General features: G+C 39.5%; 1 protein-coding gene and 1 long non-coding RNA gene across 2 annotated transcripts in view; one reads left to right on the top strand and one right to left on the bottom strand.

The window, feature by feature from the left end:
* The first annotated feature begins 9,333 nt into the window (after nt 1-9,333).
* LOC112668619 (ubiquitin-conjugating enzyme E2 E2) overlaps nt 9,334-25,352 on the top strand; it is a 404,581-nt gene continuing 388,562 nt past the window's right edge. The window contains exon 1 of the mRNA XM_049099626.1: nt 9,334-9,351. The gene's annotated coding sequence lies outside the window, so the exon portion shown is untranslated. The remainder of the gene's footprint in view (nt 9,352-25,352) is intronic.
* The window catches only part of LOC125753389 (uncharacterized), a 34,541-nt gene continuing 18,632 nt past the window's right edge, over nt 9,444-25,352 (bottom strand). Inside the window, exons 2-3 of the long non-coding RNA XR_007405089.1 lie at nt 17,980-18,095; nt 9,444-9,801 (exon numbers count right to left, since the gene is read on the bottom strand). This is a non-coding gene — a long non-coding RNA (uncharacterized LOC125753389). The remainder of the gene's footprint in view (nt 9,802-17,979; nt 18,096-25,352) is intronic.

The raw sequence follows: 25,352 nt of genomic DNA, 5'->3' as shown, positions 1-25,352 counted from the left end.
GTGCATTCTAGGATGGTCAAACAAAATCTATTGGTGATACATCTAGACCCCGTTTGGTCGTGGGGGTAGGATTAGGAATGGTTGCAGGACTGCTCTGGGAGAAGCACAAGAGCACTTTGTGAGGTAATGATAATTTCCATTCTTTTCGATGGGATACCTGTGAGGTGTATTGTTCACATACACATTTGCCCACATTCCATCAAACTCTACTTATTTATGATTTCTATTCCCATTAAGTTAAGTTTCGATAGATTAAAAATAATTGATGCTTCAAATCATAACTCATTGTCAGGAAATACAAATCACACCACAATGAGCTACTATTCAACTGTTTCGTCAGAATGACTATAATTAACAATTTGGGAAAGGAAACAATTAGACATGGAAAGGATGCGCAGAGAAAAAGGGGAGCCCTCTTACACTATTTGGTGGGAAGCAAAAAACTGGTTGTTGTAGCCACTCTGGAAAAAAAACAGTACGGATTTGATTCCTCAAAAAAGTTAAAAAATAGATACTATCCCCCTAGAACTACCCTAGACCCAAGCAATCCCAAATACCTATGTATGGTGGTTATTGATCCTAAAGGAGAAATTAATGGTGATTTGCACAGGGGCACATGCACCCCAGTGTTTATAAGCAGCAATGTCCGCTACTAGCCCAAACTATGGAACGTTCCCAATGTCCAATTAAACTGATGAATAGATAAAAGCCGATGTGAGATGATAGATCGATGATTTTAGAAGATAGATAGATAGCTCGATAGATAGCGATATATCATGGAATACTACTTAAGCCCCCCCACTTTAAAAAGATTATGCTTAAAAAGTAATGAAAATCTTTTGTCCTCCCAAAGGACTGTTTAGATCGTAGACATATGACGGTTTTAGCCTAAATTGAAATAAACGTCACTTGAGGGAGAAATGGTTTATCCACAATACATATGATTTCACTCATGCTGTGAATGACATTATGACACAAAAATTTTCCAAGCATACTATCGTTGTCAGGCGATCCACTTTATGTGAATGATTTAGGAAACATTACAAAAGAGTCGATCGAAAATAGAGTATGGCGGCCCAACACCATATAAAAAGATTTTTTCTCATACTCCTATTACGAGACTAGAATTGGGGTGCTCCAATTTTAGGCGTTTTTCGTTTTTCCCTTGTGCTCTTTCCAGTACTTTTTCCCCCTTTTTGGGTGGGTGAGGCCGTTTCCTCCCCCCCATTTGTATTCCGCCCGCTTCGTTCCGGGTATGGGCCATGAAGGAGGGCACTTGATGTACTGATCACTGCGTGTTCTAGTGTCATCTGCAACTGATAAATCACTAAATTCTATCGCCGGACCCCGAATCATTCAGTTTAACGATCTGTGGTTATTTTTGAAATTTCTACTTTTTCTTTATCATAAAATTATAAATAAACATCTATCGTATGGTATTTCTATTAAGCTCTTTATTTTATATTCAAAACTTTATACGTAAAACACCTTTATTAAATCATTTATGTACATGTAATGAAGTTCTTTAGGAGTATCATGATATAATCAAAAAAGGCCTGATGCTACCTCTCGAATTGAATTTACCAACTATTTTTTCCCCCAGTATTACCCCCCAATTAAGGATAAGAAACAGCCCCACGCTTCATAGTTTTCAAAAACTAGATATATTTCAATTTTTGTACATCCTAACTTCCTTCTAATGCAAAATCCCCTCACATTCCATACAACTCTGAGAGATCCCCCCTGTGTTGTATAAATTGGATTGAAAAAGTCAGAAAAAATTAAATTAAATATCTTTAACTGGTCTTTTTATAAATTTGCATCTTTAAGTTTTAGTCGTATTGTCTAAGTATTTAAAACTAGATTCTATATTTTTTTATCTAATGTGGAGTCTCCAGTTTCCCAGATGTGATGGCCAAAATAGGTGTTAAATCCTAAATGATGCAACAAACCATCATTTGAATGGCTATACGCCTATTCGAAGCCGCAATGTAACGTCTTTAGTACATTTATTTTCCCCTAATACACGCCTTTCGCCCATAGGTCCTAACATGAGTAAGCCTGTAGGTTCGAAACCACATTCCCTTATGCGCAGGCATTTTCTCCTTTTGGGTTGTTTTGTTTTTCTTTAAGTGGACTGCAGATTATTATAAAACGGTGTTCTTTTTCATTTTATTCACTTGTAATGTGTGTTCCATTTTCTACATTTTCCGCTTTTTTTTTTTCTTCTTCCTCTCCTTGATTTGCCATTTACAAATTCTATTATAAGCCTTATTGTGCTAGCCTGCCCTTATTCTCTCCAGCCCGCCTAATGCAGCGATGCAATTATTTACACTATTATTTCATCACTATATTTATGGATCCACTTTCGGTCTATGCCTCCCTAGTTCTCCATGTACTTATTCATTCAAAAACCTGGTCCGGTTTTGATCCATCTTCACGTTCTCCCTTGCCATTATTTGTATCTTAATACTTCTTTTTCCATGCCACCTTTTCCCTGGCTTTTTTTCCCCCTGTTTATCCATCCTTCACAGACCTCTCGCACTGAAACTTTGACCCCCGTCAGCGATGATCGCGCCCTCCTTCACCTTCTGCTTCTAATTGGGACTCTTTTGTTTTGTCTGCCCAAAGGCACCATGCAGGAATGGCGATAGCAGGCGGTGCCGGCTACCATCCGATAACCTATATATTCTATTTTCCCAGTCTTTGTCAAGCGACACACTTAGCTACTCACTTCCTTTTGTAAGGATAGTTTCTTCATGGTTGTCTCACCAAGTACCGGCACCCGAGTATGTAATCCTTTTTTCTTTTTTCTACATAATAACAATAGTCCATCACATTGTTTGTCCCAGTTCTTTGCTATCATACATATCATTTCCCGTCACTTATATTGTGAAATCCGGTTTTGGATCCTCAAGTCCAAGATCGGTAGTACATACCCAGCTAACCCCAAACCTGAGCTCCTTTACAGCGTGTGCAGAAACAACTTACGGCTCAATTTTCCTACTTGCATATCTTATGTTGCTTCTGTTTTTTCATCCTATGTACAAATACTAACAATAATAACACACTAGTGATCTTTTTATCTTAATTGTTTGCGAACACAGTGTAAATGTTATTATCTATGTTTTACATTATAGTTCTTTTGCGTCGGGCACAATTCTACCGTTTGTTTCAAGTAATATTAGTCCAACAACACTGCTTCACTAAAAGCGAATAAGAGAATTTAAATTATCTAAGCAGAACACACTATATTACTATTGAACTGAAGAAACTCACACAATATGTTGAGGAATTCTTGAGGTTCATTCTACCCAAGTCCCTATACACCGATGGTTCGGAGCGACTGACTCGCTTGTTTCCTCCCCCTTGTGATTTTTTCCACACAAAGGGCACCCATGTTCGGCTTCATGAAAAAATTCTTGCACAGTATTTTTTATCCCCCCTTCCCCGTGACCCTTGTAATTTTCTACGGCAGCCGACAAAGTCTGGTTTGATTATAAAGACACCCACACAAACAAATTTACACCACCAACAAAAATAATTAACAAAACACAAAACAAAAAAAAAACCAATGGCGAAGTTCTGTCAGTCCCCTCCCGGTTACTAACACCCAAGTAACCCATGTCCAAAAAAAACCCACCCCTCGCTCCCTACCCCACCAAGACCCGCACCTACTTTTCTTTCATTGAATATTCTTTCATAGATTCAAAAGGCCTTATATGCTTTAATCAATAATAGTTTTCCAATATCAACTCAGAAAACAAATATGCTCCTTTCCATCCTAATCAGAGAAGTGTAAACATTTTACACTTTGTTTGTCTATTCTTTTATTTCCCTACAAACAGCGTATGCATTCTAGCTTTCACTTAAAAAATTGGATTATCCAAACTCCTACCGAATATGAATGTTTCTTTTTTTTTCGGATCTTTTATTGAAGCTGCCACATATTTGTTATAACCCTTGAGTTAAAAGCAGCCACATTTTTTTTTACAAGAAGCCTATATTACCCTATGTAGAAAATTACCAGAACATAGTGGGCTCTTCCCGCCCTACTTGATAAATTCTATTTATACCGAAAACCTAGAACTGTCTGTATACCCCCGCTTAGGCTATTTCAGGAAATTCGAATAGCCCAGAAAGTATGTCAGTGGGTTTGCCTTGCATAAACCTTGGGTCCGCATGGATTGTGCGACCTTGTGGTAAGGGTGGAAATATTGCAATACAGTATCGGCATGAGTGATTTTTTTTCCCCCCTGGAAACACTCCTTTATAAGATGGTTTTTGGAAAGGTTTTTTGTGTCTTTGTCTCCGTCTTGGAGTGTTTTTTCGGTTTCACGGGATCTTCGGGTCCCTCCCTCCTTTTTTATACATTTAATTTGCCCAATAATTCATTCCCCCCAATTTTCTCTGCTTCAAACATGTTTATATTTATTTTACATCATCTGATACCCTCCAGCATAACAACTACGGGTTAATCATACTATTTAACCACATAAAGGAAAAGGTTTTCTTATAGGTCAAAGAGACTTTTCCCCTGGACGAGCACTCGAGTTTGATTGGGACTACCCCGCATATTTTCCATTAGACTCTTATTAATGCACATTTGTCTAGCAGTGTGTTTTTCCGTCTTTCAATAAGGGCTACGTTTTGGTTTGCACTACTGTCTGGGAGGACATCCGCAACCTGCAAATTTCAGTCACTTCTCGAACCTCGAGCAATGCTTATTGATCGTAGATTTTCTTTTATGGAATGCTGTGTGAGATCAAGTGAAACTTCAATTGGTTTTTCTATGGGATTTAAGCCTTGCAAGTTGCAAGGACAATTGAAGAACTTGAGAATTGACGTCTTAGTGTTTTTATGTATTTTCGTCCCCCTTCCCCGTGTTACTCCTTAATTAAGATGTCTTAATGCCCACAGCTTCGCATGGTTCTATATTTAGGTCTGTTTGTTTAATTAGTTTTCCAATTACTTGCCCTTGAACACCGTAATTGGGGCCTATTTCTTCGTGCTTATAACATCAACTTCATGTTGATCTTTTACTTCTTTTCTGTCACAACACTTTTGCTATTTGTTTTCAACAAAAGATACGAAATCTCCTACCTCTTATTTAACAGGTGCAACGAGATACGGTAGTCTTAGATCTCAACAAGGTTGTGAAACCTTCACAAGGACCGCTTCTCTTAAATAATTTTCTGAATTGAGTCTAAAAAAATCTAGCTTTCCTAATTGTTTACCATATTTGATATAAAATCTAGTTGCCATGTCATACCAACACGCCATAGGAAAATGGAACCGCCTTAGTGGTACCTAAACTCAGTAACCTTTAATTCTCCCCTTAGGTCACGTTTACAATGAAATTGTCATCGTATAGAAGTTAACATGCCTTGAGTTGCTATTAAGAAATGGGGGATATTCTCTTCTATTCCATGCTTGTAATGCATTAAATAACACCGATTTCTTTCCCCCTTTCTTTTGTGTGATCCGTGAATGCCATAAAATCCCTCCTGTTCTATTCTCTTCAACTAGGCTTTTTTAACTAATAAAAACCATTGCATTAGTGAGAATAGCCTTTCAATAACGGCTTTTAGCTCTTTCCCCCTACTCCCGCGAAGGCCGTGACAGGTTCCCCCCTTGCGTTTCCAGGAAAAGGTCCCGGTCTTTTGCGTATGCATTGCCTATGCTACTGGCCCCCCCTGCCAAATATTAATCCTTTGTCATTTCTCCTACCCAACAATGTCTGGATGTATTCTCTATCCCAACATTCCGGGCTCCGGATTTCTTGGGCTTTGCTCTCGTTGACCACTTCCCCTCTCTTTTGTACCCCCACAGAGATATATCAAGGGATCTTAGCTTGCATATCTGTGTCAGTTTTCAGGTCCCCCAGGCTCAAAGAAAAGCCTGGCAAGCATGCCGGTGTCCTCTCTTTTTTCTCTTAGAACCCCAGTCACAGTGCGATGTTTAGGAAATCTCAAGTCAGCAGTACCGCGCTTAGCCGCTAGCATACTCTCGACTTTTCTGCTTTTTCCTCCCTCCCCCCTCCGGCCAACAAGGTCCGTCAATAGCCCACCAGACCAAAGCGCTTCCCTGCCAGCTCATTATCTAGGCACGCCATTCCCTCTAGAACAGAATTATGGATCTTTTGCCCTCACAAAGCTACCCCCCTAGCTTGATGCTTTTTATATGGACGAAACAATAAATATCATGATCTCTTTCTATTATGAGCTTGTTCCCCTCTTGCCAAATTGCAGAATATCCCACTAGCTAGAACCAACACTCTACTTCTTTATGGTGCAGTCTAGTGTTCCTCGCCGATTAGTCTTGGCCCGCATCCACAGCAAGTATGATAAATGACAAACGTTGAGACATATTACAAATATATGAACCGGCCTCATCATTACCCTGACTGCGTGCTACACTTCCCCATCTTTCCCCGTGGGCTAGTTCTTATCTAGATTACACACATTTATGCCATAATTGGATTTCCCTTGTTTTTTTCTTGCCCGAATCGCTGAGAGCGCAAAGCCAGTGAACTCCCACCACCAAAGATAAGTACCTTAGAGATCAAATAAGAAGAACATCGTATTAAGAAAAAATGGCTCTGCAGCGTTTTTTTGGCCACTCCACTCTCCGGTCCCTTCCAGGACCTGGCCTTTGAGGACAACCTCACAAACAAAGCATCTAGCATTAGATACGCTTCCACAGCTGTCCTTCCTTTTATGGCTAGCCCACCCCTCACGCCCCTATAGCTAATGCTCAGAAGCATCATCCCGGTCCACCTACTCGGTTTTTCCCCCCTCCCTTCCTCCCACGCAGTGGCCACGACGCACGCGAATTCCCCCAGCGTGGTTTCAACCGGGCACCATTCTTGGTCTGCTATACCCACTCTTATTCCAGTTTGGGTGCGTGATAGCATCCTTTAGACCTATCGGTCTCTTTATTTAGCCTGCGCAAGGTGTAAATCCTCGGTATCCCAGTTGCAAAAATGTATTGAGTCGCCTCGCCCCCGGCGACCACCTGCGGCTCGTGTGGACTCAGCTCTTTTCCATGACGCCCCAGTTCGGCTCCTCAGGCTCCAGGCCGTGATCACCCAGAGTCAGTGAGTACTGATTTGATCGATTGTCTCCACATCGGGCTCCCCTGCATGGCCAGTCCCCTGTTTCCTTGTCACTTCTGTACGTATTTCTGCCGAATTTGCTTTCTACCAAGCTCCCAAGTAATGCTGATGCTACTACTATTCAGTGACCCCACTTTGGGTACAGCTGGTCCAAGAAAGTAAGAACAGGGCTGCAATCACCAGTAAGCATCCATACTAGATTTTTAAAAGAAAAAAATGGTGGGTAGGAACTTAATTCTTGAGTACCTATCATGTGCCAGGAGTTTCACAGGCATAATTTAATTTCGTGGGTCTCAACTATCCTAAAATAGATGTTATCATTCAATTTTTCAGGTAAGTAAATTGTAACTGAGAGAGATAAGGAGCTTGCCCAAGCAGCACTAGTATCCTGATCTAGATCTGTCCTACTCCAAAACCTATATATTTTTCTCAATGTGTCATGCTCTCAACTCTCACTGCAAGTCAGATCAGGCAGGTAATGGGAGGCTAAACATGAAGGACCTACAGTTCACAATGAGGTTCTAAGTATCACTCAATGGTAAAAATTCCGAGTTTATCTTTCTGTGCCAGACCTACCTCCTGAAACCCAAGTACTCAGCTGCCTACCCAGCATCTCTAATTTCCTCCTCAGTTGTCCTACATTGAACTGTTACTATCCCCACAAAACTGAAGGGGTTCAGTTTCCCCTTCCCAGCTGATGATAATTCTATCCTTGCAAAGGCTCAAGGCGAATACCTTCCTCTGTTCTTCTCACAAGCTCCCCCCATCAGATCTGTCAGCAAGTACTCATGGCTTGGTCTTTAGAACAAACCCAGCCACTCTCAACACCTCTCCTGCCCTGACCATTCATCCCTGGCATTGATTACATACTCAGTGCTCCCACTCTTGCTCCTCTGAAGCTCATTTTCAACTCTGTAGCCAGAGTAATTGCTTTAAAATCAGTCAGATCATGTCCCTTTCTATTGAAACCCTCCAATAAGTCCTCATCTTATTCAGAGTAAAAGCCCAAGTCCCCCATGATACTGATCCCATTACCTTCCCCTTCCACTGCTCACCTTGCCTTACCTCCTACCACTCTCACTTCTTCTGTCTCCACCCTAGCAACAGAGACCTTGGCCATTCCATGAACACTGCCAGGCACACTGTTGCAGAGGGACTTGGTATGGCTTTTCTCTTTCCTTGGAAGCTTCTCCCCCAAATCTAACAGCTAACTCCCTCCCTCCAGGTCTCTACTCACATTTTACCTTCTCAGTATGATCTATGGAATGCTGCAACCATTCTCACTCCCAGGAAACCTGAACCCCTTACTCTCTTTTTTTCTGCTTTTTCATCTTTTTTCCTCAGGACCCTTTTATGACTATATAATTTACCTGCTTGTAATATTTATTATTCATTGTCTACACACACATGCACACACTATAATATGCAAGCTCTGTGAGAACAGTTTTGTTCACTGATATATCTGAAATGCCCAAAACTGTGCTTATCATATAGTAGGTGCCAATAAATATTTGTGGAATAAATACAGAACTGAGTCCAATGCAAATAAGAAAGAGAGAGGAAAAAAAAAAGAGAGAGAGAGAAGGTAAAGTTAGAACAATGATGTCAGAACTATTTCTGAATTGGAGCTATTGGCATTGGTATGGGCCCTGTGGCAAGGCTGTCCCAGGCACCACATTGGGAGACTGGCAGGAGGGCTGTGGGAAAGAGGGATAGGAAGCAAGGACAAACAGAAAACTCAAGATTCAAAGTAGAAGAGCTTTTCTTATCACTGTCCTTAGAAAAAAAAAATAGAGGGGCCCCTGGGTGGCTCAGTGGTTGAACATCTGCCTTTGGTTCAAGTCATGATCCTGGGTCCTGGGATCAAGTCCCACATCAGGCACCCTGCAGGAAGCCTGCTTCTCCCTCTGCCTATGTCTCGGCCTCTCTCTCTCTCTGTCTCTCATGAATAAATAAATAAAATCTTTAAAAAGAAGAAGAAGAAATGGAGGGTGAGGGAAAAGTGGAAAATTATTTTCTCTTTTGAAAGTATTCAAAATGTCATAGTAACCTTAAAAATACATATCATGTCTCAAGTCAATATTTCTTTACCTTACATATCTACCTAAGAAAAAGAGTAGGTGGGATGAGCTTCTGTCCTAATAACTCCTGTCATTTTCCATAGTGTGAGCCTCTGTCATGTTCCTGTGTGAACCAGAGGGCATATACAAGAAGTATCTCCTAGACAGCAGTAGGTAAGACTCCATCCACTCCTAGCAGAATTCCAGGGTCTTAGAATGTGAGAAATTTGGGGATAGACAATAACAGAAAATCCATTAAAACTGACTTAATTAAACAAAAGAAATTTATTGACTTTTGGAATATAACAAATCCAGGGTTAAGTTAGTTACAGGTCTGGCTTGATCTAGGCATACATACAATGTTATCAGGAATCTGATTTTCTCCATCATTATGCTCTGCTTTCCTCTGACTTGGCATAATTTCCAGGTAGGCTTTTCCCAAACACGGCTTCCAGCATTTCTAGGCTTACATTTTCTCATAGCAACCTCTTTGGGGCACCTGGGTGGCTTAGTCGGTTAAGCATCCAACTCTTGATTTTGGCTCAGGTGATGAACTCAGGATTATGAGATCAAGCCCCATGTCAGGCTCCATGCTTAGTCCAAAATGCTTAAGATTTCCTCTCTCTAATGAAGAAAGAAAGGAAAAAAGAAAGAAAAGAAAGAAAGCCAGCTTTTTTTGACAATCATTCCAAGATAAGAGCCAAGCCTGTATCTTCAAGGCCTGACTTTTGTCCTCTCCCCTAGACACATCACTGTGGCCAGGAGTTGCTATCCTTTTATTGCCTAGTCTCGGGTCTTAGACATGTCCATTTCTGAAAACAAGAGGACAGATCTCACATGGATTAACTACAGAGAAGGATAATTCCCCAAAAGAAAAGGTGGGGCTCTTTTATCAGAAAAAGGGGAGATGGATACTGAGCAGGCTGCAAAAGCATATTGGTGTTTCTTCAGAGTTTTACAGGAAAGATCTTACTGCTTATATAACAATGATCTTAGGCATATGCAAGAACTGAAGGCCAAAACCATTTCTCTTAATTTAGAAAGTCCATACTTTTGCAAGACTAAGTTATTTTCAGTGTCTGCCATGGTTTAAGACAAGTTTATTTGTTTTTTTTGAAATAATCCTAGACATTGCTAAGTCCTGTGTCACCTTCTCCCTTAGCAGATGTCTGCTATTTCCCAGATTCAGTGCTAGACACTAGGTAAATACAGACAGAGGCAAAATGTGCCATAGGGCCCACCATGTTCCTGCCTTTCTCTACCTCCCCAACCCTGCTATTTAGGAGCCTCATCAAATGGCAGCTTCTTGAATACTGTTTCTAGGTCTTCCAGCCATCCTGGTCCCAGATTCTCATGGCTGCCTATCATCCTGCCTATTCCTAGTCTACCTTCCCATTGGCAACTGCAGTCATGAAAAGTCTGAAAATGCTTTGTAAGAATTGGGACTATCAGACAACCTTGGAAACCTAGAAGCATTTCAGAAATACCTCTCTATGATTACTCACACCCACCACACGTCTGGAATCCAATGAGAAAACCCACAGGCACCAGTTCCGTTGTTTGTTTTGTTTCCTAAAACCAGGCAAACTGTCACAATCCTCTTAGGCAAGAAATCTTTGTGCTACAAGTCAAAGGAATGATCATCTCTACTCTGGCCATGTATTTTCTTAAGTGGGAAAAAAAGACATGCAGACAGGTGGTGGGAGCACAGATGGCTTCCCCACTGCTGTTGAGAAAGCCCACTTGGTGGTGACTCAGAATTGCAGCAGAAACAATAAAGGGGAAAGAAGGAGTCAAATCATCTTTTCCAACCTCATCTCCTGCCCTCTGTTATCTTAAAGCCTTATTTTATTCTTCCATTTCTTCACTTATTCCTTCAGCAAATATTTTAGTGCCTATCATGTGCCAGCACAAGGAAAGTCAAATCAAAAAGACCCTGTTCTTCCTCCCAGATGCTCAGTCTAATGGACACATACATACTGGAACATACACTGTAAGTGCAGTAATAGAACCAACAGTGACAAAAAGAGCCTAAAGAGGGATGAGGAGGGGCTCCTAACCCAGCTCAGGGCCAATGGGAGTGTAGGTGGAGGTGAGGTCTCAGGGGAAGGCCCCTGGAGGAGACTAAAATGAGCTGAGTCTTAACGAATGAGTTAGCTGTGGGGAGGACAGCATGATGGCTAGAAAACATTTCCAATGGAAGGATAGTAAAAATCAAGGCAGCCAGGATGTACCTTGGCATGTGTTTATGGTGACCAGGAATCAGATCATGGAGAAGCTTTTAGGCCAAGTTAAACTTGGGACTGATCCTGTAGGCAATGCCCAAGGAGAAACATCAACGTTCATTATGCAGAATAGTGATGGGATTCAATTTTCATTTTTGATAATCATTCCAGCAGTTACATGGAGGGTAGGTTTCAAGAGGACAAGATAAGTTAGAAAGAAAAATAGATGAAGATCGAACTCAAAAAATGGCAGTAAGAAAAGAGAGGGAAAAAATCCATTTGAGAAATATTTAAGAGGTAAAATCAGAATAACTTGGGGACTGATTGAATGAAGGCAAGGGTGAACATGGAGATTGGGATCTATTTACCAGCTAGTGACAACAGAGAGCAGGAGGGTAGGTAGAGCCTTCAGCCATCAAAGGCAAGAGGAGAGCAGACCTGAATGCTCTCTTTTGGGTGGCGAGAATGTAGGTGGTTCCCATGGGCACATAGATGCATGTCCAAACTGTCTTGATGGGGCCTTCCCAAGAAAACAACCCATGAGGACAAGGGTGAGGAGTTAGAGTCTGTAGGGTAGACTGCCGAAGGTAAGAGCTGAAGGGGCTGGACCCAGGAGTCGGTAGTAGAATGTATCACCCACATCACTTCCCACGGGAGGACATTCCAAACAACACACAAATGTCCCATGGAAGAGCCAGACAGTGTTAATCAAGATAGAACAATAGTGGCACCAGTGACAAAAGGCTCTTGCTTCTCTTCATCTACCTGAGAAAGGTTGAGACACCTCTGACACTGTAAGTCCCCTGGGTGTGAGAGTGCTGTTTCAGTGTTAGGCTGAGTTGAATCCTCTAACACCTGAAGATGGCTTATATTTACCTACATGAGGCTTTTTACATAGCTGCAAGTGACTAAAATAATATTAATCCAATAACTTGTTCAACAATGGGGTGGGGTGGGGGATATCATTGCTATGTTTTGAATGTGGCCACCTCAAAATTCATATGTTAAAATTTTAATATCCAATGTGAATTATTAGGAGGTGGGGTCTATGTGAGGTGATTAGATCATGAGGCTGGAGCTCTCATGAACGGAGTTAATGCTCATTAAAGAAACCGCAGAGAGCTCCCCTAGACCCTTTCACCTGATGGGAAGGTGCCAGCTATGAACCAGGAAGAGGGCCCTTAGGAGCCAATGCAAACATGCAGGCACCATGATCTCAGATTTCCCAGCCTCCAGAACTGTGAAAAAGAAATTTCTGGTTTTTTATAAGCCACTCATTATGGTATTTTGTTATAATAGCCTGAATGGACTAAGACAATCATGATTAAGAATGATGTTTAGAGAAAAATAAAGCCAACTCCTTATTGTCCTGTTCCTCCTTTGTTCTACCAAGTTCATCCTGTGCTTAAAAACACATACACTGAGGGATCCCTGGGTGGCGCAGCGGTTTGGCGCCTTCCTTTGGCCCAGGGCGCGATCCTGGAGACCCGGGATCGAATCCCATATCAGACTCCCGGTGCATGGAGCCTGCTTCTCCCTCTGCCTGTGTCTCTGCCTCTCTCTCTCTCTGTGACTATCATAAGTAAATAAATAAAAATTAAAAAAAAAAAACACATACACTGATATCTTAGTGCTCCACATTCACAAAAGGTAAGGACCATCATTATGAAAATCAATGTAGATCTACATCATAAAGTCATTGTGCTAACGACAATTTACTCTGGCTAACTTTGTCAGATCTAGTGGGACCAACATCATTTTTACCTCTTCAGTGACTGATGAGTCTATCTAGGAATAAAAGTGACACCAGCTCTGTTGCTTTCTTGTTGTTTGCTTATACTTACATTTAGTTTAGTCTTCAGTCTCTTTGTAGGAATCTGCTTAACCCTCTTGTTCATTTTGCAAGGGTTAGTTTGAGTAGATAGAAATATTTATAAACACAATTAATATGGCACAAGTAGCCCAGAACACATCAATCACAGCACTTAGTAACATTCAAGTAAGTGAAGATGCCAAGGTCAACCCCACCCACTGCACACCACACACCACACATAGTGGAGCGCCCATCTTTGCCTTAAGATGCCTCAAAGACCATAATATGCACCATCTCACAATCATAAAAGGTACCAATGTCCACATGCATATTCAATATTACTAAGGCTTAATGTTAGATAAGGGGAAAAAAACCCAGGAACTCTGACATTTTTTGCCCACCTCCCAGGGAATCATCTCTTACACTACCCTGGGAATGTACTCACACCTGGAAACCACTTTTGGGGTCCACTGTCTGCTGGGAAGACCCGCCCCTACATCAGTCTTGTTAGGGTCTGGAGGCCCACTGGTACTGAGACTGCCTTCTCTTCACTGTGCCCCTTCAAGGTCCTGCCACCAATCTTTAGGTCTTCAGAAACCCTTGGATGTCCTCAAGGAGGCAACATTGCATGACAGTGCCCTTTTTTTAGTCTCAGAACAAAAAATTCTGATGACTTTCCCAGGCAGTAGCAGTGAAGAGTAAGGGAGGGATACAAAGGATCTCTCGATGAAGTCAGGACCAGAGAGAAAGGCCAGCCCTGAGCGGGCCTATGTGACATGCAAAGGAATCCTTCTGGAAGGACTGGTCTTAGTGAGGGCCCAGGGCACTAAACCGAGTCAAGACTCCAGTTCTGGGAAAGGATTGTTATTTATCATGCAAGCAACAAGGCAGCACATGGGTGGCTTAGTCGGTTAAGTATCTGACTCTTGATTTTGGCACAGGTCATGATCTCAGGGTTGTGAGATGAAACCCCATGCAGGACTCTGTGCTGAGTATGGAGCCTGCTAAAGATTCTCTCTCTCTCTCTCTCTCTCTCTCCCTCTCTCTCTCTCTGTCCCTCGGGGCACCTGGGTGGCTCAGTGGTTGAGCATCTGCCTTAGACTTAGGTTGTGATCCAGGGTTCCTGGGATGGAGTCCCCCATCGGGGTCTGGGCGGGGAGCCTGCTCCTCCCTCTACCTATGTCTCTGCTTTTCTCTGTGTGTCTCTCACGAATAAATAAATAAAATCTTAAAAAAAAAAAAAAAAAAACAGCAACAAGGATTAAGGTTAGGTTGTAAATTATAGGATGTTGTGCAGTGGCAACAGGGGTTTATCCTGAACCTGGCTCAAACTCTGTCCCCTTCGAAGTTTCTGAACTCTTTCCTACCTGAGTCTCCTTCAGGCCCTAGGCTTCTAGCTTTCCTATTGACACTCCCTTTCGATTCTGGCACTTTGCTAATTCCCCAATGTTGTCTCACATCATTCTGATAACTCATAAAAAACCCCAACATCTTTCTGACCTTTACTAAATTACTTTTATGCTGGGACTTATACACATTTATACACATTTTATACACATTTTATACAGCCAACTGACCTTCAAAGTCTCCCAATTTCCTTCTTCCCCATCCTTGTGGTTGTTTTTGTAGTGCTCACAGGGAAAGTATCTGGGTCCAGATATAGGCCCATATGTCTTTTTCTATGAGTACACAGTATTTTAGATCATAGTACACATACTTCATGATCTTTTGTTTGCTTGTTTATTATAATTCTCTCATACCTTTTTGTGCACATGTATCAAAAAAGAATCATAGGGGGCACCTGACTGGCTCAGTTGGTAGAACATATGACTCTTGATCTCAGGTTGAGTTGGACCTCTACTTTGGGGGTACTTTACTTAAATAAATTTAATTTAATTATAAAAAAGAATTATAGAATAAAAAATAATCAGTGAAAGAATGAGAAGTCTTTAAAAAGCAATAAATAACACCTTTAGAGACAGTATATTTTTTAAGGTTTTATTTATTTACTCATGAAAGACACACAGAGAGAGGCAGAGACATAGGCAAAGGGGAAGCCTGATGCGGAACTCGATCCCAGGACCCCGGAATCACAACGTGAGGCAAAAGCAGATGTTCAACCACTAAGCCACCCAGGTGCCCTGAGATAGTATAAATTATTGACCCATTTTTACAAAGTAGAAAGGAGTAAGAAGGGAAGAGACAATGAGTAATTTTGACAAATTTCATCACATTATCATATGCAAAATGTTGTATGAATTTTAATCTATTTCTCTCTTAACCCAATTTAGGTAGCAAATGCTATTTCCATTTTGGTGCTAACAGTGAAATGGATATGAAATGACATTCTATGGGGAAATATATATTCCCATAGAATATATATATTCTCTGTTTAGCTATACATTTACTATATATATGTAAAATATATATAGAGAGAATATATATAGAATATGTATATATACATACTCTGTATTTAGCTTTAGAAAAATCTACCAAATCTTCACCATCGTTCTTACAATCCTATCTCATTCTCGCTAACATCTCTCCTTCCACACACATACTGAAATAATCGTCACCAACTGTATTCAAGTAAGAAGTTTCATGTAACACTTAGTCTACTCAGGGTGGTAGAATTTCCTAATTAGACACTTAATAATATTTGTCTTACTGATGTTGGCAAAAATTTTCTCTATATGCATCTTGTGAGCTGCTACTTGTCGTCCTTTACATAACAATTAAACCAAGGATTATTTTTAAATTTGAAAGTCTTATTTTTTAAATATGAACTAAAAGATTGAATTAACAAATTCAAAATTGCCATATCTATCTATGTACACATCATAAGTGCTATTAATTTCTACAATTTCTTTCCAGAATAGTATTTCAAGCAATAATCTTTAGTCAATTCTTCCACATTCATCAATTTCTTTGTTAAAAAAAAAAAAAGGTAAAGCATGAGAGGTTAAAAACATTATTTCTGGATTAATTTAACCAAAGAAAATGCATGAAGAACAGAAATTCTTTTAGGGACAGGAAATGCTGTTACCTGAGCTTCCAGGATCTTTTCTCCTTCATATGATTTTTCATTAGTCAAGTAAAATGACTACAAAATTCACTGAGCTTTCAAACTCCTTTTACCTTTGAAAAGGAGCCATGTAGTGATACTGTCAGCACCCCACGGGGTCAGGCTGAAGCCAGTCTCCAGCTGATACCACATCCGTGCTTAGCTCCCTTCCTTACTCTCTCCTGCTTCCGTGCTCCTGTTCTCCTGGGAACACTTCCCCAATAAATCATTCAAGCAAGAATCCCCATCCCAGGCTCTGATTCTAACCAACCTGACTTAAGGCAAGTCCTAAGCAATAAATTTCTCAAAAAGAGCCAGTACTGTCTGGGTCACCTGCATTAAACGTCAGAAACAAATGCTATCCCAAATGCTCAGTATTTTTTTTTTGCATATTCATACTGTAATTCAATATGAATATTCAACCTTGTCAAATTATTTTCTTATTGAGGTATAACTGGCATATAACATTATAATAGTTTCAGGTATACAAATAATGATTCAATATTCATATTTATGGGAAATCATCACAATAAGTCTAGTTAACATCCATCACCATAGCTGTAAGATGTTACTTGCAATGAGAATTTTTATATCTACCCTCTTAGCAACTTTCAAATATGGAATACAGAATTATTAACTATAGTCACCATGTTGTACATTATATCCTCATGATCCAGTCAGTATTGTGTATAAATATACACATTTATTTAATAGCTATATCATTTAATACCTATAATATTATTCAATATCTAAGATATCGAAGAATCTTAGTGCAATGATGACCTTCTCAAGAAACTCTTACTCTTTTTTTTTTAAGCAGCAAACATGTTTATTCATATATTTAGAAGTGGGCAAGGTAGAAAGGATGCACCAATTAAAAATATTCTGCTCTGAGTGGCAATTAGACTAAATATAAAAGCAAGAATTCAGTTGCTAACAGAGAATAAAAAATACATCTCTGCAAAATGTTTAGATAATAGTAGTTTCCAAGACTGTCAGTGGCTTCTAGCTGTATCCTAGCTGTACAGAACCTTTGAAAGTAGTTATGATATCTGGCCAAGCCAGAGAAAACAGGATGATAATTAACCACGTCAAACCTGAACTGAATTCTCAATGTTGTTTGAATGGCTCAGCCCTTCTCTAAGCTATCAAAGTCCTGTTACGAAAGGAAAGGAATATGTGTAGCCAACTCTCAATTTTCAGCCTTAACGGAAATATTCACTCCACAAATATTTACTGAGTTCTTGCTATGTGCATTACACTTTGTCAGATACTGTTTAGAACCAAAGGAAGTAAATAGGCTGGGAAGATGCCAGAGTTACACATAAAACCAGGAAACTGCATTTAGTTTTGGAATGTCATGCTATAGGTGACTGCAAACCATGTGTATCTGAAAGTACATCTACCATCTCTGTGTTCCTCACTCCTCCCTTCTCAGTTCTGTTTGCTTTTTTTTTTTTTTTTTATTCATTCATGAGAGACAGAGAGAGAGAGAGGCAGAGACACAGGCAGAGGGAGAAGCAGGCTCCATGCAGGGAGCCCGATGTGGGACTCGATCCCAGGACTCCAGGATCACACTCTGAGCTCAAGGCAGACACTCAACCGCTTAGCCACCCAGGCATCCCCTCAGTTCTGTTTTCTTTTTTCTTTTTTTTTTTCAGTTCTGTTTTCTATCACACATTACTTTGTATTCGTTTTACCTTCTCTCTGCCAAATTATAGAGGGATACTGCTTCTAAAAGAAGTGTATGGCTGCCTCAACTCCTGCATCTCTTTTCATTCTATGCTTCTTCTCCATGACACATCCAGCTCCCTTCCTAGAGACAAGAGAATAAATGGAAAGTAAGCTATTTAGTCTAAAAAGACAGCATGCAACAGCTTAGATTCAGTGTAAATCACCCATCTGCAAGAAAGCCAAATGCTTCTTTTAACGTTCCTGAACTTGGCAACCACCAAAGATGGCTTTAGTTCATTGGCAAAATGAATGAGCCTAAGTAATGAGAACTTCTATTTACCTAGTGTTATAGAGTTTACAAAATTCTTTCAGATACATTACTCCATTTAATCTTCACAACAACCTTGTGAAGTTAGCCTGCTACATCAGAGGCAACTGCAATTCATAAAGGTTAAGGGGCTTTTTCTAAGTCACCTTGTCATAAGAAAAAAGCCAGGACTTGAACCAAGTCTTTCAGCTTCAAGCTTTTCTGCTACTCCAGCATTACTTCCTTTAGCCTTGTGAGAGCCCAAGTTTCCTTAGAGTTTTTCCCAACCATTCCTTTCCCACTTCTCAACTTTGACCACTACTAAATCAGCAATATATTAGTCCTTCAGAGAAGCTAGTATTGGAATATTATAATACTCCACCCTCTGCACCACCCAATTCTTTAGAAGATTAGACAGATAATATATGGGCCATCACTATAGGGGCAGGTATTACATAACTATCTTCCTTTCTCTCTCCACTTGGCAGGTAATGGTGCTACAGGACACAATATTTTACTGACCGATATGGTTTATAGGAACTACCAGAATTGAGATAGAGAAAACTGATACAAAGCATATCTTGCTAGGATTCATATACCATTTTGTTTTGTTTTAAACACTCTAGTACACCGTGAGAGGGCAGGAAGAACTCACATGATGAAACATGTCTGGGTCTCTGGGTGGGTACTCCCTTTTGGTATCTGTTCTGTGACCTAACTTTTTCACATATGAATAATAAAGAGAAAGGAGGTTAATGTTCTCAACTTGGTACAGTCATTGGAATCACCTAGGCTTATATATATTTTTTAGAACAATAGCTTAAACCATTCATCATTCATAGTATTGCACATTATTACATCAATATTATTATGTATTACTCTTTGATGACCAATGCCTAGACCTACTCCTATTGATAACCATTGCCTACAACTGGTGACTCATCAGGAGTTACAAAATGATATTTGAATTCTAATATTCCTTCTAACATTATTTAAAAAGCTGAAAAAAATTAGAAACATACACATGAGAAATGGTATGTATAACAATAACCAAACAAAAAATTAGTAGTTAATTCTTTTCTCAGTTTGTAACTTCTTCTAAGTTAGGAGTTGGCAAACATGTTCTGTAAAGGGCCAGATGGCAAATATTTTAGGCTTTATGGACCACATAGTCTCTGCAGCAACTGCTCAACTCTGTCATTGTAGACAACAGGCAGGCAAATAAATAGGTACAGTTTATTGTATTCTAATAAAATTGTATTAACAAAAACAGGCAGCAGACTGGATTCAGCCTGAGAGTTGTAGTTTTCTGTAAGCCACAGCCTTTGCATTTTGGGACACAGTTTTATTATCAACTTTTTCTGATTGGCAATTTCAATCATATACATAACTTGCAAAAATGGTATGATGACTGCTTACTGTCCATCACCTAGCTTCAACTGTTGTCAACTTAGGACTATTCTTGTTTCATATAATCCTTTACCTACCTCCCTTCTCTGACATAATTTAAAGTAAATCTTCTTATTTTATTCATAAATATTTATTTCATCCATAAACATTACAGTAACTCTAAAAGTACCTACAATGTAATTATCACACCTAACAAAATTAACAATATATAATTTTATTTTTTTTTTTTCTTTTTTTTTTTATATAATTTTAAGTGTAGGATCAAGTCAAGAGCTTTATCAAGATCCATTTTCCAGGGATTTCCCCCTCATCTTTTTCCCCCTTTCAATGTATTTGAGGATGAAACAGGATTATTTGACCTATAGATGTTGTCATAGTCTGGATTTTGATTACTGAATACTGGTAGGGTTGTTTAGCATGTTCCTCTGTCCTCTATATCTCTTATAAATTGAAAGTGAGATATAGAGACTTGATGAGATTCTATTTTAAGTTTTTGGTGAGAACACTTTATACGTGGTATTGTGTACCTTCATCAGGATGACCATTTTGTGTTATTTACAGCTATTGATGATCATTGCCTTGATCCATTGATTCATTAGGATTTAAGAATGATGATATTTTACCTCTTTTTTTACATACTAGCTGCAATCTTCTGTAATGAGAAATTTTCCCTAAATAGCTATTCAAGTTTCCTGTTAGCATTGGTAAGTGAAAAGAAGGATGAGTGCATGCTTTCCCCTTAATTTGGCAGATTTTAAATTAATTAGTTATTTCTCTAACATCTTCCAAATGTGACCAATGAATTTCTGTTTAGTGGACATCTTCTTAAAGTACAGATGTCCAGATCCTACCCACAGATCTATGGAATCAGAGTCCCCAGGGGTAGGACCTGGCTTCCACATATTTAAAAGTCTTCCTTGTCTACAACCCAGCCATTGAAAACGTCTGGACCAGATGATACCTAAAGTCCATCCCATCACGACCATTCTACAGGAGTATAATATGCAATTAATTATAGATTGCTTATATCTCTACTGCTTGTTCTCCTGTAATATGGCTGGTGAAATTATGCCAACTAGGTATTCAGTGAACATCCAGAAATTCTCAATAGCTTGGCAGCTTGTTCCTTCAGAGAGCTGCACAGTTGGGCAGGGAAACTTTTATTTTCCACCCAAAGGGTAGAGGTTGGCTCCTTCACAATTACAAAGTGTTCAGGGTGTCCCTGATGTTCTTCAGTGTTTCAATTCCATACTCCCAGAAATGATGGGCATGTGAATTAATGTATTCAATTCACCTGCAGAGCTGACTCTTCTTGCAGCGAGGTATCCATGAAGGCAACACACAAGGGCAAGATTCAGGAGCCAGGCCAACAAACCATAAGACACTGGTTACCTGCCTATTGAAACCCAAGAAAGACATTGTGTTGGCCTCTGAGGAAAAATCCTGCCTCTCTCACTATGGGACTCATGGCAAGTTACCTATTCTCTTGTGCCTTGGATTCATTGCCTTTAAAATGAGGAGAACACTATTTCCTTGAGTTACTCTGAGGAACAAATGAGTTTAATATGTATAAAATGCTTAAAACAGTGTTTTGTACTTAGATTGCTAACCATTATTATTAATTAGAGCCAGGAATGTCTCCTGTGTGGTGACTTAAAATCAGTAGCAGGATGGATAAATACAAACTTACTACAAATTGCAGCTTTCAAGAAAACTTGACAAATGTTTTAAAGATTATGAGATCAAGAATAAGAGTAGAACATAATTCCCTCTTTCACATTATAAGAATGGTCATATGAATACTGCCAGCTGGAGGAGAGAGGGTCGCAGTATCCACAAATCTTAGTGAAAATTAGTTTGAACCACCATCACTCCCCTAATTCCACAGTTTATGGGAGTTTAAGCTCCAATCCTACCCTAAGAACACCTTTTACAACTTATGTGACCACCTGAGACTTCAGCCTCTTGCTTTTGAAGCTCATCCCATATACCATGTCATATTGACCTAGGCAAGAAATATAACCCTTTCTTCAATTTATATTTACTCCTATAGGCCATTCATGAAATTAATGGGCTTTGCTGGTAATTTGGGGGGAAGATGAAAGAGAGATTTACTTTACATCAGTGAAAACCACCTCCCTGGTCAATAGATACAGTCATCCTGAACTGTCCTATGACTCAGTCCTGTCCAATAGAACTTTCTATGATAATGGAAATGCCCTACTTCTGCACCATATCTACAGTCATTATTAGGCACATGTGGCTTTTGAACTCTTGAAATGTGGCCAGTATAACTGAGAAATTGAATTTTAGACTTATTTAATTTTAATGTCTTTAAATTTAAATAAGCATATGTGGCTAGTGGTTACCATGTTTATAACATAACCCAAGTCCCCTCCCCACAGCCTCATGAGCTTTTCACCCCATAGAATCTCAGACTCTCTCCATTTTTCTCACTCATCTCATCATCTTTTCAGACCATCCCTTAATTCATGCCAAGCAATTCGTCCTTCTGCCATGATGCTGCAGCATCTGCTGTATCCACTGACAGACACATCTTTGGATCTATACTTATTATGTGACTCTTGGCAAGTAACTTAATCTCTTTTAACCTCAGATTCATTGCCTCTAAAATGGGAATAATAATAATTACTATCTCATTGAGTTAAACTGGGAATTAAATAAGCTAATACATATAAAGTGGAATATATATCCTAAATGGGCTTAGCACCAGTCATCCTAAGGAAAGTCATTTTTATACCTAAAAGGAATCCTAATGATAAATGTTAAGAACTAAAATTTTCACCTTATTACATAATTGTAGGTTGCACCATCCAATGTACTAGCCACTGGCCACATACAGCGATTTAAATTTAACTTTTAATTAAAGAAAATTACCATTCAGCTCTGCAGTTGCACTTACATTTCAAGTATTAGATAACCCCACATGGCTACTGACTATCATATTGGGCATGGAAGATATAGGAAAATTCTACTGGACAGCAGCAGCAGAACATCATGATTATCTCCTTGTTCATAAACTCAAGAGAGAAATATCCATGACAGGTCAGAAAAAAACAGTGAAATTGAGGATACCAATCAACCGCAGACATATCCTGTTTATCAGGCTCACTCTGTCATTCTTGCCAGCCAACCTGTATTCCCACATTTCATTTTTCCCTTTTACTCCTTGCTTTCCCATCTCAACAGTGCTAATGAAATGTATTTAATAAATATCAATAAACTATTATAGACTTAATTTCCAATGTTATCAAGAATATTTTCTTCAGAATTTATTTTTCTTCTAAAGCTTCACAGCAGATGAGATTATGTCTCTCTTTTTATTAATACTAGGCCATATCTGGCAAAACACCAGGCATAATCCTATTCATTTTCTGCAGCCATAGCACAGCTAGGCACAATAAATAATTTAATGAACACTTTTTATAGTCCTATTTGCTCAAGGTTGACAGACCCCAACATAAGATGGTGAAGGAAAGGGAGGATCCAGTATGTGTGAGTGTGTACATATGTGTGTGTGCGCACAGTGTTCAGATCCATATATATCTTTTGTTATTAATAGTAGTTGACAGAAACTTGTCTGGGCAGTTAATCAAAGTTCTCCCATTAAGCTGCTATTCTTTTGGGCATATGCTCCAAAAGGAAATGTTATCATTAGCACATGATGGAAACTTCCTTCCAACATATAGAAACATCCTTAGAGCACACAGTATTGCCCTGGATGTTTTTCTGAGTACTGAGTGCCAGAAAACTCCCTTTTTAATCTTAGAGTACAAATAAGTGTACTTGGTAGAGAGAAGTTTAACATGGCCCATCATCCTGAAGCATATGTAGTTAGGAGTTATTCTCATTAGAAGAAAACAAAAACTAGTAAATAAAATATTTTAATATACTATTAAAATAAGTAATGAAAATAAAAACCTCCAAAAAGAAAATTTAGCCACACATTTTAGATGTTTTATGTGCAAATAGAAAGGTATCCAGATTCAAACCCAGGTGGTTTGAGTCAGATTCTGTTAATCCTTACAAACTATGCAGCCTCCAGCAAGCTACTTCTCTAAGCCTTTGTTTTCAGACCTCTCAACTGTCAGTTTGGTCACCCACCCCTCTCTCTCAAGGTTGAAGAATATAGCTTGGGTCAGTTTCCTCAGGAGACAAACTCTGAGAAAGAGATTTATTGGCAAGAGTTTTATGGAAGAATGTCCTTCAGAATACCTTGGGGAATAAAAAAGCAGGGCTGGGCAGAAGGAATTGGGTTACAAGGAATAACAACAGTTTTCAGTTGATGCCATGGAAGTTCTAGAGTTGGGATAGCACTTTAAAGTTGTCCCAAATGGAGACAAGCAGACCTGGCCTTGAACTCCACATTGAACAGCCATGCCATGGGGGCTGCCCTTTGGCTAATGACAATTCACAGAGAAGAATGTGAGCTGCCAATGTTCCCAGAAGCTGGGGAAATGAATGCCTAGGTCCCGAAGGAGAGATCTGGCCAGAATCAACTATAAAGAAGGAAGCCCATCTCATTTCCTGCTGCAGGGGTAGTATCCATTTCATTCAGGTGTGTGGGCCGACCTCTGTGACCCCGGCAAGGCACTTGCAAGCATCCACAATGAACCACCTCTCTTAGGAAGAGTTCCCTAGAAACCGACCTTGAGATTAGGATTCATGTTAAAGTGATTGATTAGGAAACATTCCCAGAACAAATCAATGGTGAAAACTAGGGAAGAAAGGAGGCCAGTAAGGTTATCAAGCAAAATCCTACAGCTGGTCACTGGATTGATGCTACAGGGAAGCTCTGGCAACAGTATAGGTACTTCCTCAGTTATTCCCATTAGGCGGCCAGGGAGGAGTATATTATACCCCTGCATCTATTAACCATTGGCTAAGGACTGTATTTGGGAGAACTTAAATTCCTAGGTACTGCCAACCCTCCATGTGTAGGGAAATTAGAATCTAGACACTTGGGGCAACCCTTCAACAAAGACACAGAAGCTGGGAATGAAAGCATGCAGGTAACCTTGTGTACATGAACATGGCAAAGGGATTGGAGAGGCTATGGATGGAAAAGTCTCAGCCCAAAACCTGGGCTCATCAGTCTTTCTTAACTCCACGTGTGGTATTACATGGGCAGCAGCTAAGCCCAATTGTTCCACTTTGCTCCAAAGTAGAAGAGAAGATGATCAAATTTGTTAATCACTCCTTTTTTTTTAGCATAACACATTCTCTTATAAGCAAATGCTTACAAAGGAACACATACACTTATATTTCACCCAGGGACAAGCAATAATTGTTAGATCAGGGCAATCCTAATGGAAATTAACAAAATACAGCATCATTGTTATGACCAGAACTAATCTCGGATTCATCCAACAGCTTATTACAATACATCATCTTAACGTCCAAGTAGGTTTTTGAATTAGAGCACTTTTAAATCCGTATACTATTAGAGAATTTATCCTAAATCACATATAACTAGAAGGAAAGTTTCCTTCTAGTTCAGCCTGTGAACTAAATAATTTTCTGACTTGTTTTAAAAGTAATTTTAAGAGCTTTTTGCAATGATATCTTATACAAGTATTTATGAGATCACATTCCCTATAATAATAATTATAGCTGTATTACATTTCTTTGCCTCCTTTTAAAACTTGAAACCTATTTCAC

The sequence above is a fragment of the Canis lupus genome, chromosome 23 (assembly GCF_003254725.2).
Source record: "Canis lupus dingo isolate Sandy chromosome 23, ASM325472v2, whole genome shotgun sequence".
Classification (NCBI taxonomy): Eukaryota; Metazoa; Chordata; class Mammalia; order Carnivora; family Canidae; genus Canis; species Canis lupus.
This window is presented reverse-complemented; position numbering and strand designations above follow the sequence as displayed.